We start from the raw sequence: 20,258 nt of genomic DNA on the forward strand, positions 1-20,258 counted from the left end.
CTATGTTGGTTTCAATGTCTAAAGTGTCTGTCTTTCTCTGTTTGTGCGTATGATTCTATTTGCTTGCATGTCTGGGATGGTGTTTGCAAGTCCAAGTATTTGTCTTTGTTGGTTTGAATGTCTAAATTGTCTGTCTTTCTCTGTTTGTATGTCTGATTCTATTTGTTTGCGTGTCTGGGTTGGTGTTTGCAAGTCCAAGAATTTGTCATTGTTGGTTTGAATGACTAAAGTGTCTGTCTTTCTCTGTTTGTGTGTCTGTTTCTATTTGTTTGCATGTCTGGGTTGGTGTTTGAAAGTCCAAGTATTTGTCTTTGTTGGTTTATATGTCTAAAGTGTCTGTCTTTCTCTGTTTATGTGTCTGATTCTATTTGTTTGCATGTCTGGGTTGGTGTTTGCAAGTCCAAGTATTTGTCTTTATTGGTTAGAATGTCTAAAGTGTCTATCTTTCTCTGTTTGTGTGTCTGATTCTATTTTTTTGCATGTCTGGGTTGGTGTTTGCAAGTCCAAAAATTTGTCTTTGTTGGTTTGAATGTCTAAAGTGTCTGTCTTTCTCTGTTTACATGTCTGATTTTATTTGTTTGCATGTCTGGGTTGGTGTTTGCAAGTCCAAGTATTTGTGTTTGTTGGTTTGAATGTTTAAAGTGTCTGTCTTTCTCTGTTTGTGTGTCTGATTCTGTTTATTTGCACATCTGGGTCGGTGTTTCCAAGTCCAAGAATTTGTCTTTGTTGGGTTGAATGTCGAAAGTGTCTGTCTTTCTCTGCTGGTGTGGCTGATTCTATTTGTTTACATGTCTGTGTTGGTGTTTGTATGTCCAAGTATTCGTCTTTGTTGGTTTGAATGTCTAAAGTGTCTGTCTTTCTCTGTTTGTGTGTCTGATTCTATTTGTTTGCATGTCTGAGTTGATGTTTGCAAGTTCAAGAATTTGTCATTGTTGGTTTGAATGTCTGAAGTGTCAGTCTTTCTCTGTTTACATGTCTGATTCTATTTGTTTGTATGTCTGGGTTGGTGATTGCAAGTACAAGTATTTGTCTATGTTGGTTTGAATATCTAAACTGTCTGTCTTTATCTGTTTGTGTGTCTGATTCTATTTGTTTGCATGTCTGAGTTGGTGTTTGCAAGTCCAAGAATTAGTCTTTGGTGGTTTGAATGTCTAAAGTGCCTGTCTTTCTCTGTTTGTGTGTCTGACATGGGCGCCCATAAGCTGAATTTCAGGGGGGCCAAACCTCATCTAATTGGCACTTTTAATGCTATATAATAGAAATCTCAGAACAAAAATATAAAAATAAGGCAGCATCATTCAGCCAGGGAGGGCGAGAGCCCCCCCCCCTGCCCCCTGCCCCCCCCCCCCAATATGGGTGCCCATGGTGTCTGATTCTATTTGTTTGCATGTCTGAGTTGATGTTTGCATGTCCAAGTATTTGTCTTTGTTTTTTTGATTGTCTAAAGTGTCCGTCTTTCTCTGTTTGTGTACCTGATTCTTTTTGTTTGCATGTCTGGGTTGGTGTTTGCAAGTCCATGAATTTGTCTTTGTTGGTTTTAATGTCTAAAGTGTCTTTGTTTATCTATTTATGCGTCTTATTATATTAGATTGATTATCTGGATTGTTGTTTGAAACTACAATTATGTTTCTTTGGAGGATGGAATTAATATAGTGTCATTCTTTCTCTATTTGTTTTTATGATTCTTCTTTTTTGCATGTCTGGGTTGGTGTTTGCAAGTCCATGAATTTGTCTTCGGTGGTTTGAATGTCTAAAGTGTCTGTCTTTCTCTGTTGGTGTGTCTGATTCTATTTGCTTGCATGTCTGGGTTGGTGTTTGCAAGTCCAAGTATTTGTCTTTGTTGGTTTGAATGTCTAAAGTGTCTGTCTTTCTTTGTTTGTGTCTCTGATTCTATTTGTTTGCATGTCTGGGTTGGTTTTTGCAAGTCCAAGTATTTGTCGTTGTTGATTTGAATGTCTAAAGTGTCTGTCTTTCTCTGTTTGTGTGTCTGATTCTATTTGTTTGTATGTCTGGGTTGGTGTTTGCAAGTTCAAGAATTAGTCTTTGTTAGTTTGAATGTCTAAAGTGTCTGTCTTTCTCTGTTTGTGTGTCTGATTCTATTTGTTTGCATGTCTGGGTTGGTGTTTGCAAATCCAAGAATTTATCTTTGTTGATTTGAATGTCTAAAGTGCCGGTCTTTCTCTGTTTGTATGTCTGAATCTATTTGTTTGCATACCTGGGTTGGTGTTTGCAAGTCCAAGAATTTGTCTTTGTTGGTTTGAATGTCTATAGTGTCTGTCTTTCTCTGTTTGTGTGTCTGATTTTATTTGTTTGCATATCTGGATCGGTGTTTACAAGTCCAAGTATTTGTCTATGTTGGTTTGAATGTCTAAAGTGTCTTACGTGCGCGCACACACGGAAACATCAAATGCAGGGAGTTTTCCGACATGCTAAATCTGAAAGTGTAATTTTCAAGGACATTATTTAACCTTTTAGAGTTAACTTACCCTTTTAGGGTTGACCTTTTAGAGTTCGCTGCTATACCGAGCCTAAAAGTGTGTTCTTCGACATGCTGACTCTGAAAGTGTAATTCTCATCGAGATTATTTGACCTTTTGGGATTAATTTACACTAGGTTACGTGCATTGGTTCATTTTTTTTTACTAAAGCAAGTGCTACCATCTATTTCAATTAAGGTATAGATGGCAACAAAACTGATTTTTCCTTCATCCGGACACCTGCAAGCAACCTACAATACCACCCTTTTTATAAGTAACTGCACTCACTGTAGGTTCATTTAGGTTCACTTAGCGTGGCGCACCCCGCTAAGTGAACCTAAATGAACCTAACGTGAATTAATTGAAATAGATGTCACTTGTTTTAGTAAAAAAAAATGAACCAATGCACGTAACCTAGTGTAAATTAACCCCAAAAGGTCAAATAATCTCCATGAAAATTACACTTTCAGAGTCAGCATTTCGGAGAACACACTTTCAGGTTCAGTATGTCGGAGAACCCTAAGGGGTCGACCCTAAAAGGGTAAGTTAACTCTAAAAGGTTAAAGAATCTCCTTGAAAATTACACTTTCAGATTCAGCATGTCGGAGAACCCCATGGTTTTGATGTTTCCGTGTGTGCGCGCACGTAAGACACTTTAGACATTCAAACCAACATAGACAAATACTTGGACTTGTAAACACCGATCCAGATATGCAAACAAATAAAATCAGACACAAAAACAGAGAAAGACAGACACTTTAGACATTCAAACCATTAAAGACAAATTCTTGGACTTGCAAACACCAACCCAGACATGCAAAAAAATAGATTCAGACATAAAAACAGAAAAAGACAGACACTTTAGACCTTCAAACCAACACAGACAAATACTTGGACTTGCAAACACCAACCCAAACATGCAAACAAATAGAATCAGACACACAAACAGAGAAAGAGAGACACTTTAGACATTCAAACCAACATTGACAAATACTTGGACTTGCAAATACCAACTCATACATGCAAACCAATATAATGAGACACACAAACTGATAAAAAAAGAAACTTGATAAATTCAAACCAACAAAGACAAATTCTTGGACTTGTAAACACCAATCCAGACATGTAAACAAATAGAATCAGACACACAAACAGAGATAGATAGACACTTTAGACATTCAAACCAACAAAGACAAATTCTTGGACTTGGAAACACCAACCCAGACAGGCAAACAAATAGAATCAGACACACAAACAGAGAAAGACAGACACTTTAGAAATTCAAACCAACAAAGACAAATTCTTGGACTTGCATACACCAACCCAGACATACAAACAAATAGAATCAGACACACAAACAGAGAAATACAGACACTTTAGACATTCAAACCCAACAAAGACAAATACTTGGACTTGCAAACACCAACCCAGACATGCAAACAAATAGAATCAGACAAACAAACAGATAAAGACAGACACTTTAGACATTCAAACCAACAAAGACAAATACTTGGACTTGCAAACACCAACCCAGGCATGCAAACAAACAGAATCAGACACACAAACAGAGAAAGACAGACACTTTATACATTCAAACCATCAAAGACAAATACTTGGGCATGCAAACACCAACCCAGACATGCAAACAAATAGAATCAGACACACAAACAGAAAAAGACAGACACTTTAGACATTCAAACCACCAAAGACAAATTCTTGGACTTGCAAACTACAACCCAGACATGCAAACAAATAGAATCAAACACACAAACAGAGAAAGACAGACACTTTAGAAATTCAAACCACAAAGAAAAAACTGGGACTTGCAAACACTAGCCCAGACAAGCAAACAAATAGAATCAGACATGTAAACAGAGAAACACAGACACTTTAGACATTCAAACCAACAATAACAAATTCTTGGACTTGCAAACATTAACCCAGACAAGCAAACAAATAGAATCAGACGCACAAACAGAGAAAGACAGACACTTTAGACATTCAAACCAACAAAGACAAATACTTGGACATGCAAACACCAACCCAGACATATAAACAAATAGAATCGGCCACACAAACAGAGAAAGACAGACATTTTAGACATTCAAACCAACAAAGACACATTCTTGGACTTGCAAACACCAACCCAGACATGCAAACAAATAGAATCAGACTCACAAACGGAGAAAGACAAACACTTTAAACATTCAAACTAACAAAGACAAATACTTGGACTTAAAAACACCAACCCAGACATGAAAAAAAAAATAGAATCAGACATGTAAACAGAGAAAGACAGACACTTTAGACATTCAAACTCACAAAGACAAATTCTTGGACTTGCAAACACCAACCCAGACATGCAAACAAATAGAATCAGTCACACAAACAGAGAAAGATAGACACTTTAGACATTCAATCCAACAAAGACAAATTCTTGGACTTGCAAACACCAACCCAGACATGCAAACAAATAGAATCAGACATTCAAACCAACAATGACAAATTCTTGGACTTGCAAACATCAACCCAGACATGCAAACACATACATTCAGACACACTAACAGAGAAAGACAGACACTTTAGACATTCAAACCAACAAAGACAAATACTTGGACATGCAAACACCAACCCAGACATATAAACAAATAGAATCGGCCACACAAACAGAGAAAAACAGACAATTTAGACATTCAAACCCACAAAGACACATTCTTGGACTTGCAAACACCAACCCAGACATGCAAACAAATAGAATCAGACTCACAAACGGAGAAAGACAAACACTTTAAACATTCAAACTAACAAAGACAAATACTTGGACTTGCAAACACCAACCCAGACATGAAAAAAAAAATAGAATCAGACATGTAAACAGAGAAACACAGACACTTTAGACATTCAAACAAACAAAGACAAATTCTTGGACTTGCAAACACCAACCCAGACATGCAAACAAATAGAATCAGGCACACAAACAGAGAAAGATAGACACTTTAGACATTCAATCCAACAAAGACAAATTCTTGGACTTGCAAACATTAACCCAGACATGTAAACAAATAGAATCAGACACACAAACAGAGAAAGACAGACAATTTAGACATTCAAACCGACATCGACAAATACTTGGACTTGCAAACACCGACCCAGACATGCAAACCAATAATATCAGACACACAAACAGAGAAAGACAGACACTTTAGACATTCAAACAACATAGACAAATACTTAGACTTGCAAACACCAACCCAAACATGCGAACAAATAGAATCACACACACAAACAGAGAAAGATAGACACTTTAGACATTCAAACCAACAAAGACAAATTCTTGGACTTGCAAACATCAACCCAGACATGTAAACAAATAGAATCAGACCCACAAACAGAGAAAGACAGACAATTTAGACATTCAAACCGACATAGACAAATACTTAGACTTGCAAACACCAACCCAAACATGCAAACAAATAGAATCAGACACACAAACAGAAAAAGACAGACACTTTAGACATCCAAACCAACAAAGACAAATACTTGGACTTGCAAACGCCAGCCCAGACTTGCAAACAAATAGAATCAGACACACAAACAGAGGAAGACAGACACTTTAGACATTCTAACCAACAAAGACAAATTCTTAGACTTGCAAACACCAACCCAGACACGTAAACAAATAGAATCAGACTTACAAACAGAGAAAGCCAGACACTTAAGACATTCAAACCAACAAAAACAAATACTTGTACTTGCAAACACCAACCCAGACATGCAAACAAATAGAATCAGACACAAAAACAGAGAAAGACAGACACTTTAGACATTCAAACCAACAAAGACAAATTCTTGGACTTGCAAACACCAACCCCGACTTGAAAACATATAGATTCATACATGCAAACAGAGAAAGACAGACACTTTAGACATTCAAACCAACAAAGTCAAATTCTTGGACTTGCAAACACCAACCCAGACATGCAAACAAATAGAATCAGACACACAAACAGAGAAAGACAGACACTTTAGACATTCAAACCAACAAACACAAATTCTTGGACTTGCAAAAACCAACCCAGACATGCAAAAAAATAGAATCAAACACACAAGCAGAGAAAGAAAGACACTTTAGACATTCAAACCAACAAAGACAAATTCTTGGACTTGCAAACATCAACCCAGACATGCAAACAAATAGAATCAGACACATAAACAGAGAAATACAGACACTCTAGACATTCAAACCAACAAAAACAAATATTTAGGCTTGCAAACACCAACCCACACATGCAAACACATATAATCAGACATACAAACAGAGAAAGACAGACACTTTAGACATTCGAACCAACAAAGACAAATACTTGGACTTGCAAACACTAACCCAGACATGTAAACAAATAGAATCAGACACACAAACAGAGAAAGACAGACACTTTAGACATTCAAACCAACAAAGAAAAATTCTTGGACTTGCAAGCACCAACCCAAACATGCAAACAAATAGAATCAGACACACAAACAGAGAAAGAAAGAAAATTTAGACATTGAAACCAACAAATACAAATACTTGGAATTGCAAACACCAGCCCAGACATGCAAACAAATAGAATCAGAGACCCAAACAGAGAAAGACAGACACTTTAGACATTCAAACCAACAAAGACAAATACTTTGACTTGCAAACACCAACCCAGACATGCAAACAAATAGAATCAGAGACACAAACAGAGAAAGACAGACACTTTAGACATTCAAACCAACAAAGACAAATTCTTGGACTTGCAAGCACCAACCCAAACATGCAAACAAATAGAATCAGACACACTAAAAGAGAAAGACAGACACTTTAGACATTCAAACCAACATAGACAAATACTTAGACTTGCAAACACCAACCCAAACATGCTAACAAATAGAATCAGACACACAAACAGAGAAAGATAGACACTTTAGACATTCAAACCAACAAAGACAAATTCTTGGACTTGCAAACATCAACCCAGACATGTAAACAAACAGAATCAGACACACAAACAGAGAAAGACAGACAATTTAGACATTTAAACCGACATAGACAAATACTTGGACTTGCAAACACCAACCCAGACATGCAAACAAATAGAATCAGAAACTCAAACAGAGAAAGACAGACACTTTAGACATTCAAACCAACAAAGACAAATGCTTGGACTTGCAAACACCAGCCCACACTTGCAAACAAATAGAATCAGACACACAAACAGAGGAAGACAGACACTTTAGACATTCAAACCAACAAAGACAAATTCTTAGACTTGCAAACACCAACCCAGACATGTAAACAAATAGAATCAGACATACAAACAGAGAAAGACAGACACTTTAGACATTCAGACCAACAAAAACAAATACTTGGACTTGCAAACACTAACCCAGACATGCAAACAAATAGAACCAAACACACAAACAGAGAAAGACAGACACTTTAGACATTCAAGCCAACAAAGACAAATCCTTGGACTTGCAAACACCAACCCAGACATGCAAACAAATAGAATCAGATACACAAACAGAGAAAGACAGACACTTTAGACATTCAAACCAACAAAGACAAATACTTGGACTTGCAAACACCAACCCAGACTTGCAAACAAATAGATTCATACATTCAAACAGAGAAAGACAGACACTTTAGACATTCAAACCAACAAATACAAATTCTTGGACTTGCAAACACCAACCCAGACATGCAAACAAATAGAATCAGACACACAAACAGAGAAAGGCAGACACTTTAGACATTCAAACCAACATAGACAAATTCTTGGACTTGCAAAAAACAACCCAGACATGCAAAAAAAATAGAATCAAACACAGAAACAGAGAAAGACAGACACTTTAGACATTCAAACCAACAAAGACAAATTCTTGGACTTGCAAACACCAACCCAGACATGCAAACAAATAAAATCAGACACACAAACAGAGAAATACAGACACTTTAGACATTCAAACCAACAAAGACAAATACTTGGACTTGCAAACACTAACCCAGACATGTAAACAAATAGAATCAGACACACAAACAGAGAAAGACAGACACTTTAGACATTCAAACCAACAAAGAAAAATTCTTGGACTTGCAAGCACCAACCCACACATGCAAACAAATATAATAATACATACAAACAGAGAAATACAAACAATTTAGACATTCAAACCAAGAAATACAAATACTTGGACCTGCAAACATCAACCCAGACATGTAAATAAATAGAATCAGAGAAACAAACAGAGAAAGACAGACACTTTAGACATTCAAACCAACAAAGACAAATTCATGGACTTGCAAACACCAACCCAGACATGCAAACAAATAGAATCAAAAACACAAACAGAGAAAGACAGACACTTTAGACATTCAAACCAACAAAGACAAATACTTGGACTTGCAAACACTAACCCAGACATGTAAACAAATAGAATCAGACACACAAACAGAGAAAGACAGACACTTTAGACATTCAAACCAACAAAGAAAAATTCTTGGACTTGCAAGCACCAACCCAAACATGCAAACAAATAGAATCAGACACACAAACAGAGAAAGACAGACACTTTAGACATTCAAACCAACAAATACAAATACTTGGACTTGCAAACACCAACCCAGACTTGCAAACAAATAAAATCAGACACACAAACAGAGAAAGACAGAGACTTTAGACATTCAAACCAACAAAGACAAATACTTTGACTTGCAAACGCCAACCCAGACATGCAAACAAATAGAATCAGAGACACAAACAGAGAAAGACATACACTTTAGACATTCAATCCAACAAAGACAAATTCTTGGACTTGCAAGCACCAACCCAAACATGCAAACAAATAGAATCAGACACACAAAAAGAGAATAACAGACACTTTAGACATTCAAACCAACATAGACAAATACTTAGACTTGCAAACACCAACCCAAACATGCGAACAAATAGAATCAGACACACAAACAGAGAAAGATAGACACTTTAGACATTCAAACCAACAAAGACAAATTCTTGGACTTGCAAACATCATGCCAGACATGTAAACAAATAGAATCAGACACACAAACAGAGAAAGACAGACAATTTAGACATTCAAACCGACATAGACAAATACTTGGACTTGCAAACACCAACCCAGATGTGCAAACAAATAGAATCAGACACTCAAACAGAGAAAAACAGACACTTTAGACATTCAAACCAACAAAGACAAATGCTTGGACTTGCAAACACCAGCCCACCCTTGCAAACAAATAGAATCAGACACACAAACAGAGGAAGACAGACACTTTAGACATTCTAACCAACAAAGACAAATTCTTAGACTTGCAAACACCAACCCAGACATGTAAACAAATAGAATCAGACATACAAACAGAGAAAGACAGACACTTTAGACATTCAGACCAACAAAAACAAATACTTGGACTTGCAAACACTAACCCAGACATGCAAACAAATAGAACCAAACACACAAACAGAGAAAGACAGACACTTTAGACATTCAAACCAACAAAAACAATTCCTTTGACTTGCAAACACCAACCCAGACATGCAAAAAAATAAAATCAGACACAAAAACAAAGAAAGACAGACAATTTAGACATTAAAACCAAAAAAGACAAATACTTGGACTTGCAAACACCAACCCAAACATGAAAACAAATAGATTCATACATGCAAACAGAGAAAGACAGACACTTTAGACATTCAAACCAACAAAGACAAATTCTTGGACTTGCAAACACCAACCCAGACATGCAAACAAATAGAATCAGACACACAAACAGAGAAATTCAGACACTTTAGAAATTCAAACCAACATAAACAAATTCTTGGACTTGCAAAAACCAACCAAGACATGCAAAAAAAATAGAATCAGACACACAAACAGTGAAAGCCATACACTTTAGACATTCAAACCAACAGCGACAAATTCTTGGACTTGCAAACACCAACACAGACATGCAAACAAAAATTATAAAACAGAACAACAGTGAAATACAGACACTTTAGATATTCGAACCAACAATGACAAATACTTGGACTTGCAAACACCAACCCAGACATGCAAACAAATGAAATCAGACATACAAACAGAGAAAGACAGACACTTTAGACATTCAAACCAACAAAGACAAATACTTGGACTTGCAAACACCAACCCAGACATGGAAACAAATAGAATCAGACACACAAACAGAGAAAGACAGACACTTTAGACATTCAAACCAACAAAGACAAATTCTTTGACTTGAAACCACCATCTCATACAAGTATACAAATAGAATCAGACACACAAACAGAGAAAGACAGACACTTTAGACATTCAAAACAACAAAGACAATTTCTTGGACGTGCAACCACCATCTCATACATGCAAACAAATAGAATCAAACACACAAACAGAGAAAGACAATCACTTTAGACATTCAAACCAACATCGACAAATTCTTGGACTTGCAAACACCAGCCCAGACATGCAAACAAATAGAATCAGATACACAAACAGAGAAAGACAGACACTTTAGACATTCAAACCAACAAAGACAAATACTTGGACTTGCAAACACCAACCCAGACTTGCAAACAAATAGATTCATACATGCAAACAGAGAAAGACAGACACTTTAGACATTCAAACCAACAAAGACAAATTTTTGGACTTGCAAACACCAACCTAGACATGCAATTAAATAGAATCAGACACACAAAGTGAGAAAGACAGACTCTTTAGACATTCAAACCAACAAAGACAAATTCTTGGACTTGCAAACACCAACCCAGACTTGCAAACAAATAGATTCATACATGCAAACAGAGAATAACAGACACTTTAGACATTTAAACCAACAAAGACAAATTCTTGGACTTGCAAACACCAACCTAGACATGCAAACAAATAGAATAAGACACACAAAGAGAGAAAGATAGACACTTTAGACATTCAAACCAACAAAGACAAATACTTGGACTTGCAAAAACCAACCCAGACATGCAAACAAATAGATTCAGACATGCAAACAGAGAAAGACAGACACTTTAGACATTAAAACCAACAATGACAAAGTCTTGGACTTGCAAACACCAACCCAGACATGCAAACAAATAGAATCAGACTTGTAAACAGAGAAAGACAGGCACTTTAGACATACAAACCAACAAAGGCAAACACGGACTTGCAAGCACCAACCCAGACATACAAACAAATTGATTCAAAAAAGTATTAAAAAAATGTGGGGGCCCGGGGGGCCTTTGGGGCCCCGGGGATTCCTTGGGGGCTCGGGGGCCTTTGGGGGATCCGGGGGCCCTTTGGGGGCCTTTAGGGGCCCGGGGGACCTTTGAGCGCCCGGGAGCCCTTGGGGGGGGATTGGGCCCTTTGGGGTTGGGGTAGGGGACCTCACAACACTGTTCAAATGGAACTTATGTATTACAACGACCACAGCGTTTCACCCCAAATCTTCTTCTAAAATGTCTCAAACTGTTTCGCCCAAATCATCTTCTAAAATGTCTCAAACGGTTTCGCCCAAACAATCCCCTAAAAGTAATTTCTGCGTGTTCCTGTTTCCCGCGTTAAATAAATTCAATCTGTCTTCATCTCTAAGGTGTTCCTAGCTACACCATTATGGTTTCGATAGAATATCAATTTATCACTCTGACCTAAAGATCGGAGAAGCCATATTTAAAAATAGAATATTAATTTGTCTCTGTCACTAAAAACCAAAGAAGCCATATTTAAAAATGGAATTTCTATCTCTTTAGAGTCCCGCATAATTCCTAGAAAACAAGTGATGTCATTTCTAATTCCGTTAGACTCGATCAATACATTCCCCACCGATTATTTAAATCAATTTCTCAGAAATCTACTTCCCCTTCGAGTCGATCAAAACATCTCTTTCCGTCAATGCGCATGTGCAAACTTTTTCCCGGAGTCATTACACCTAGAAACAACAAATTAATCGACCTTGAAACGGGGGGGGGGTATTGACCCCATTAGACTGGATCAATAATCCTTGAATAAATTATGTAGGCCCGGGAGATATTATGGCTTCCCTACTTATATATGGTTCTTATAGAAAGGATTCTCGTATAAACATCAGAGAGGGCTCATTTGATTAAAATTAGAAAGTTTTAGTTCACTTTTTAAGACTCAAAAGAGACCAAAGGGCAATTAGCCCCCCCCCTTACGCCCTTTTTTCCCCAAACCCATCCGATAAAAATTTTGAGATAGCCGCTATGTTAAAAATAGTTCAAATATCAAATAATAAAAACTTCGAGGTTGACACAAACTCATTTTTTCATTTTGATATTGTGACTTTGATACCAGCTTTGATACTTTGATGAACATTTGATTTTTTTTTAAGTTTGATTTTGAAATAAGGAATTTTTAAAATTTGAAACTTTTTGCAATCAAAAACGAACAAAAATTAATTTAAAAAAACTTTCCGAAAAATAAGTTTTTTAAAGAAAAGTAAAGGTCATTTTAAACTTAAGTTCAGCAAATACAAATACCTGTTAAAATTCAAACTCAAAACGACCAGAAATTACCATTAAAGAATAAATGGAACCCAAAATGAACAGAAATTAAATAAACAATCATAGCAAAAAACATACAACAAGTAGTAATAAAAGTGAATAAATAGATTTTAAAGCGAATGATGCTTAGATTGATTATGAAAATCAAGCTTAAAACGAAAACATATATTTTGTTATTGAAGTATAAATGAAAATTCAAACGAACAGGAATTAAATAAACAATCTTTGCAAACAGACATACAATATATATTAATGTAAATGAATAAATAAATCTGAAAATGAGTGAAATTTAAATTGAATATGCAAATCAAGCTGGAAACGAACAAAAATCACTACAAACAAGAGTTTGGGTATCGCCTCCTTCGCTCACTGTAAAAGTCTAAGACCTACTGCGTCATTGGCGCTTTACTGAAAACTTTGAGCGTCTTGAAGAGTCTTGGAAAGTATAAACAACATCAAATTGAATATTTGATGTATAATAATATTAATTGTTGAAATATCCATCAGTTAAAGAATTTACAATCTAATTTTACTTTTATTTTCAATGATGTAAGAACTGGAAAAGAAAATGTTCGTAATATAATACGTTTTCAGTTAAGCGGCAATGACACAGCAGAGTTTTGGTTGTTTCTTACAGTTAAGGAAGGGGGTAGTATCCAAACTCTTGTTTTTAGTGAAACTTTATTCGTCTTGAACAACTTTAGAAAGAACTAATAAATTAAACTGAATATTTGATGTATAATGACATTAATTGCTGAAAGCTCATCACTTCAAAATTTTACTATAATTTTAATGTTTATTTTAAATATTAAGTACAAAAGAAAATATTTGTAATAAAATTGGTTTTCAGTGGATCCATCAAATGGATTTACTGGTAGTTTTACTTGCTCTGTTAGAGTGTAATCATGAATCAGTATCTGTTATTTTCAGTCAGTTGGTTGGAGGGACGGACTATGTTAAGAAGGCGGGCATTCCCATACAGAACTAAATTAGAGATTGCACCACCAATGGGAATGAATCACTTAGTTAAATGACTTAGAATAAATCACTTAGTAAGCGCTACAGAAGCAGTTTTTACACAACTTACCTCCTTAAAATATATTTCAAAAAAATTAGTGTACAGAATAATAAAATTTTTAGTGATGCTTTTCTATAATTTTCAACTTTTCGAGAGAGAATATTATTTACTTGCTTTAAAAAATCATCAGCATGGTTTGGTTTTTGATTTGCCAGCATATTTTTATTCCTTCCCTCGCCCCAAAGCGAAGAAGGTAGTGACACCCTTGTCTACATCAGTGCCCAAGACATAATTTTTTGAAGCTTTTTCCTTGGACCCCCTCCCCCTTTCTTTGCCTAAAATTGACTCCATCACTGGGACAAACCCTAGTTAAAATGACTGATCGAAAGCAAATGTTGAAGTTATTTGGAAACATGAGAACTAAGCTTGAAAAGATTTTATCTAGTTTCATGTGCACTTACGGGGTTTGTGGTTACCTTAGGGCCATTTTTTTATACCAAAAGTAACTCTTGCAGCTTTTATTGGAGGAATAATATATAATTACCCTGAGATGTATCATTGTCTGAAAAAAAAGAAAAATAGAAAACGAAATAGCTAGGAAAAGAGCGTCACTATGATCACGACTAGATTTTAATGACAATTACCATATTAAAGATACTACAAAAATAAAAGAAATCATTCGCAGAGGCAGACAAAGGTCACTCGGTATCAGACAGCGTGGTCATACTCGTCAAGACCTACACTGGCCGCACTATACAAAACATTTGGTGTGCGTGTAACTGAACCACCGTGTAATTGAACCACAAGCAACTGAACCCCTGCAACTGAAACACAGTGTAACTGAACCACCGTGTAACTGAACCACCGTGCAACTGAACCCCCGTATAACCGAACCCCCGTGCAGCTGAAACCTCGTGTAAATGAACCACCGGGCAGCTGAACCACATTTAACTAAACCCTCGCGTAACTAATCCCCTGTGCAACTCAACCCAATTTAATTGAACCCCCATGCAACTAAACCCCCATGTAACTAAACCCCCGTGTAACTGAACCCCCGTGCAACTGAACCACCGTACAACTGAACCACCGTGCAACTGAACCAACATGCAACTGAACCACCGTATAACTGAACCATATTGCAGCAGAGCCACCGTGCAACTGAACCCTCGTGTAACTGAACCATCATGCAACTGAACCACAAGTTAGAATTTTTACATGTTCAACCTTGTTGAAATTGTTTGTTTCTTAAATTCATTATATAAACGCCTGTCAAAAGTATTCACGAAAAAGCTTTGTTTTATTTTTGTAGAAGAAAAAGAAGATCCGATGTCACAAACCATTAAAGCTGTTTGATTAAAGAAGAAGAAGAAGCTGATATATTTCTCTGTTTTTCGGATCAATCAGACTTTTTGGACGTTAAGTAATAAACATATGTGTTGAAAATATTTTGCCTTTGTGAATCTAGATAACGAATTTTGATCAGATGTCCTTGAGGAGATTGCAACTAAAAAGGACATGGGAGGGGGACTGGTGGCATTTCAGCCTTTTTTTCAACATTCCTTCAACTTGCCCTGAAAGTTTTAACTTCATATCCTCAGGTTTATAGCCTTAGCTGTTCTCGACACATTGCAGATACAATGTCTTTTAAAATTGGATGCACATTGTAGCTCTTGATTTAGTTGAACATGCTCCTAAGTGTTTTCTAAACAATGTGACGACTGATGCCATCAGCCATTGTAAAAGTTCCTGGTATTTCCTTTTCACAACCAATAATAGAATAAATGCTTTTTGATTGTGTTTGGCATTCTTCTTGACATTTACCTAAGTTTTGACCTTAATGATGCATGCTTTTTTTTATTTATAGGATCAAACATGCCATCTTTTCTTGATAAAAAACTTATATGTTAACAATAGGCAACTTGTATAACTTACAGCCCTTGCACCAGAGGCTGAGGGTTATGAACCATAGTTATTTAACTATGGTATAGTTATTTAACCTTTGAACTGTTTTAAATAAAATGGCAGTCTCAAAATTTATATCGGATGTATCTGGGGAAAAAAATAGGGTGGGGTGGAAGCCCTCCGATCACTTTTAAATCTGAAAAAGTGGCCTGGAAATTTTGATTTCCAATCGAATGAGCCCCCCTCAAAAGTTCATACAAAATTTTTTCTACAAAAACCTTATGTGTTAGCAATGAGCGACTAGCTTAACTTACAGCCCTTGCCCCAGATGCGGCTGGTGGGGTTATTAACCCCAAAGGCATGGTTATTTGACCTTCAGACTATTTTGAACAAAATGTTTATTTTGATCGGATATATTTGGGGGGGGGTGTTGGTTGAGATTGAAAGGCTGATTTTCCTCTGATTACCTTTGATTCTTCAAATTTGAACTGGATCTTTCAATTTCCGATCGAATGAGCCTCCTTCAAAGTTTTTACGACCATCCTTCTATAAAAACCTTAAATTTTAACAATTGGTAACTTGCAATAGCAAACACATGGCTGATATATCAATGTGTACACATTGCTTGCATTAGCAAATACAGGTGTATCAGCAATTTTTTTGGAACAGCTTAGCGTATCAAGATGACACTTCTGGGGCATCTGCCTGCTACTACTGCTATTAATACTGCTATTAATACTGCTGCTACTACTGTTCCTACTACTACTAATTCAACACTATTATTACCACTACCGCTCCTACTACGACCTCTACTACTATTAAACTAGCACTGTTAATGCTACGCATATCAAGTTGAAAATTTGACAGAATGGGGTATTTGAGGTGGAACTTGAACTAAAACAAAAGACACTATGTGCATCTAGGCCCGGACCTAGGGGCGCATAATGCCAGGGGGATCAATAAATTATCACTGAGTAATTTTTTCCTGACATAAACTGGACTGATGTGATTTATCGTCGCCAGGTGCACTCTGCCACCACGCTGCCAATTCACAGAAAAGTGACTTTAAAACAACACAGTAATTCCATGGTTAATTATAAACTGTCAGATGTCTCCCTAGAACGGTAGCTGAGAGTTCGGTATTACCCCTCTCTTTCATCACTTTTCGCTCATCAGTTGTGTTCTGTTAATTGCTTCCATGGGCCCCGAATTTTTAGGAATAACCCCGCAAATTTTGCAAAAACGGAGCGGCAAAAACGCTTGGTTCTTTAGCGTCAAAGCTTTAAATCCGGCCCTGTGCACGCTACTGCTACTGCTATTACTATTTTAATTACATTTACTACTAGTGATACTACAACAGCTTCTACTACTACTAGTTCGACTGCTACTTCTATTGCAACCACTTGTAGGCTAAAAGTATTAAGATGAAAATTAAGCAACTTGATGAACATATAGGTAATCAAAAGGATATATCGGCAATGGGATAGCAACAGCTAATTGTATTAAGTTTTAACTTCTAGAACTTGATCAGAAGAATCGTCAGCTGACCAAAAGGCAATATGTTAATACTACTGCTACTACTAGCACTAGTGCTATTACTATTAACACTACTACTAATACTATTACTGGGACTACCATTACAGCTGTACCTAACGGTGTGAAGGTGGAATTATCAGGGAATATTGAGGGTAGAAGGTGAATTGAATCGCATCACGCCATCTGTATAAAGGTTGCCAAAGGGCGCATCAGCAATATCCTAGGAACAGTTCGGTGTCTTGAAAAAAATAAAAGGTGCTATGTTCATACTGCTACTAATTCTACTACTGCTAATGCGCAAGCTAAGGGTATTAAGGTGAAGCTGTCAAGGAATATTTCGGCTGATATTGAACTGAATCAAATTGACTATGATTATCCTCATTCTCAAAAGGGTTATAGAGCAATATCTCTAGAACGGCTTCCATGAACAAGTTAGACTTTTCAGGATAAATTGTGGGTGGGAGACTTCGAACTAGCCAGAAGGTTCCATGTATATGCTACTAATATACTACTACGATTACTGTAACTAATAACGCTAAGAGTATTAAAGTGAAAATTTTAAGGAACGTTTAGAGGATGTTTTAATTAAACAAAAATATTATTTGCACGCAGTTTTTCTAAAGGGCATATAAGCGATGTCGGTACTTGTCAATTCGTTGGAACCCACGCGATATATTATATAGGGAAGATGCTTAAGAAACTAGTCAAACGGGTTTCTTTCAATAGAGAATTGGATTGCAGACCGTGGTTTGTCATTGCGTTTACAATATTTAAACGTTTGTTTTTTTGGGTTTAGAAGGGGGGGGGGAGGTACCTAGGTTAGCTTGCGTATTTAATATATGCTATGCTTTACCCCCCACCCCTAATGTGCAAATATGTAGCCGAAATTTGTTTCTAAATTATTATATTTTCACCCTATTTTGTTTTACTTCCTTAGCATTAACCAAACTTCACTTCTTGCGTGAGTTCCAGCTAATTGCCATGTGCTGCGATATCCTATATATCAGAGGCAATGCTATAGCGTTGCCTTTAGTATAGGCCATATGGCTCCAATGTTTTATTATTTATCTTTTTTTCCCCCAGAGGCACTTCATATGGAAGAGGTCGTCGTAAAAACTTCCAAGGGGGCTTATTCCATTGGAAATCGAGGATTCTAGTGTCCTTTTTAAGGGTCAAAAGTGCTTGGAAGGTAACTAACACCCCTTCCACGCGCCCCAGTTCCCCAAACACATCCAATCAAAATTTTGAGATACCCATTTGGTTCAGCGTAGTTGATTTCAAGATGGAAATCATGTTTTTGAGGAGGACACTCCCCCAGAGCCCTCAGGGCAAGGGTTATTAGTTATGCCCTGGGACATATAAGGTTTTTATAGAAAGCTTTGTCGCAGAAACTTCAAAAAGAACTCATTCAATTGGAAATTCAAAGGCCTAGTGCCCTTTTTAATAGTCGAAAGGGATTAGAGGACAACTAACCCCCGTCTCACGCCCATCTTTTCCCCAAATACATCCAATTAAAATTTCGAGATAGCCTTTTTGTTCAACGTAGTTGAAAATTCAGCAGATTAGGTCTTTGAGGATAGCAACTCCCCCAACAGCCGTCAGGGCAAGGGTTGTAAATTATGCCCTGAGGGCATATAAGGTTTTTATAGAAAGCGCTGTCGTAGAAACTTCAGAAAGGGCTCATTCGATTGGAAATGTAAATGGCTAGTTCCCTTTTTAATAGTCGAAAGTGATTGGAAGGTAACCAACAACCCTTCCACGCCCACCATTTCCCCAAACACATCCAATCAAAACTGTGATAGAGCCATTTTGTTCAAAGTAGTTGAAAGTTCTGGAAATTATATGTTTGAGCAGGACACTCCCCCCACAGCCTTCAGGGCAAGGATTATAAGTTATGACCTGGGGGCCGGCTCCCCCCAACTATTATTTCCCAAATGCATCCTATAAAAATTTTGAGATATCTATTTTGTTAAATTAGTTCAAAGATCATACAACAAAATTTCGGTGTCGACAAAACCCCCAGGGCCCGGGGGCAGACGTTGTAAGATATGCCCTGGGGGCATATATGGGTCTTATGGAAGGTATGCTCGTATTAAATTCAAAGAGGGCTCATTTGATTGGAAATTGAAAGTTATAGTTCACTTTTTAAGAGTCAAAAGAGATTGGAGGGCACCTAGCCCCACCCCCCACCCCCTCCGCGCCCTTTTTTCCTCGAACCCATCCGATAAGAACTTTGTGATAGCCTTTTTTTTTTTTTAATAGTTCAAAGACCATATAACGAAAACTCCTGGGTGGAAACAGCCCCCAGGGCCCGAGAGCAGGCTTTTTAAGTTATGCCCCGGGGGGAATAAATGGTTCTTATTGAAGGGACGCTTGTAAAAACTTCAGAGAGGGCTCATTTGATTGGAAATTTAGTGTTCTAGTTCAGTTTTTTAGAATCATAAGAGATTGGAGGGCAACTAGCCCCCCCCCACGCCCCTCTTTCCCCAAATGCATTCAATAAAAATTTTGAGATAGTCTAAAACCTACTGCGTCATTGGCGCTTGACTGAAAACTATATGCGTCTTGAACAGTCTTGGAAAGTATAAACAACATCAAAATGAATATTTGATGTATAATGATATTAATTGTTGAAAGATCCATCACGCAAGAATTTATTTCACTGCAATTTTATTTTTATGTTCAATGCTGTAAGAACTGGGAAATAAAGTATATGTTATATAATTCGTTTTCTGTTAAGCGCCAATGACGCAGTAGG

This window comes from Artemia sp. Qi Xiang Cuo, chromosome 17 (genome assembly GCF_049724085.1).
Source record: "Artemia sp. Qi Xiang Cuo chromosome 17, ASM4972408v1, whole genome shotgun sequence".
Taxonomy (NCBI): domain Eukaryota; kingdom Metazoa; phylum Arthropoda; class Branchiopoda; order Anostraca; family Artemiidae; genus Artemia; species Artemia sp. Qi Xiang Cuo.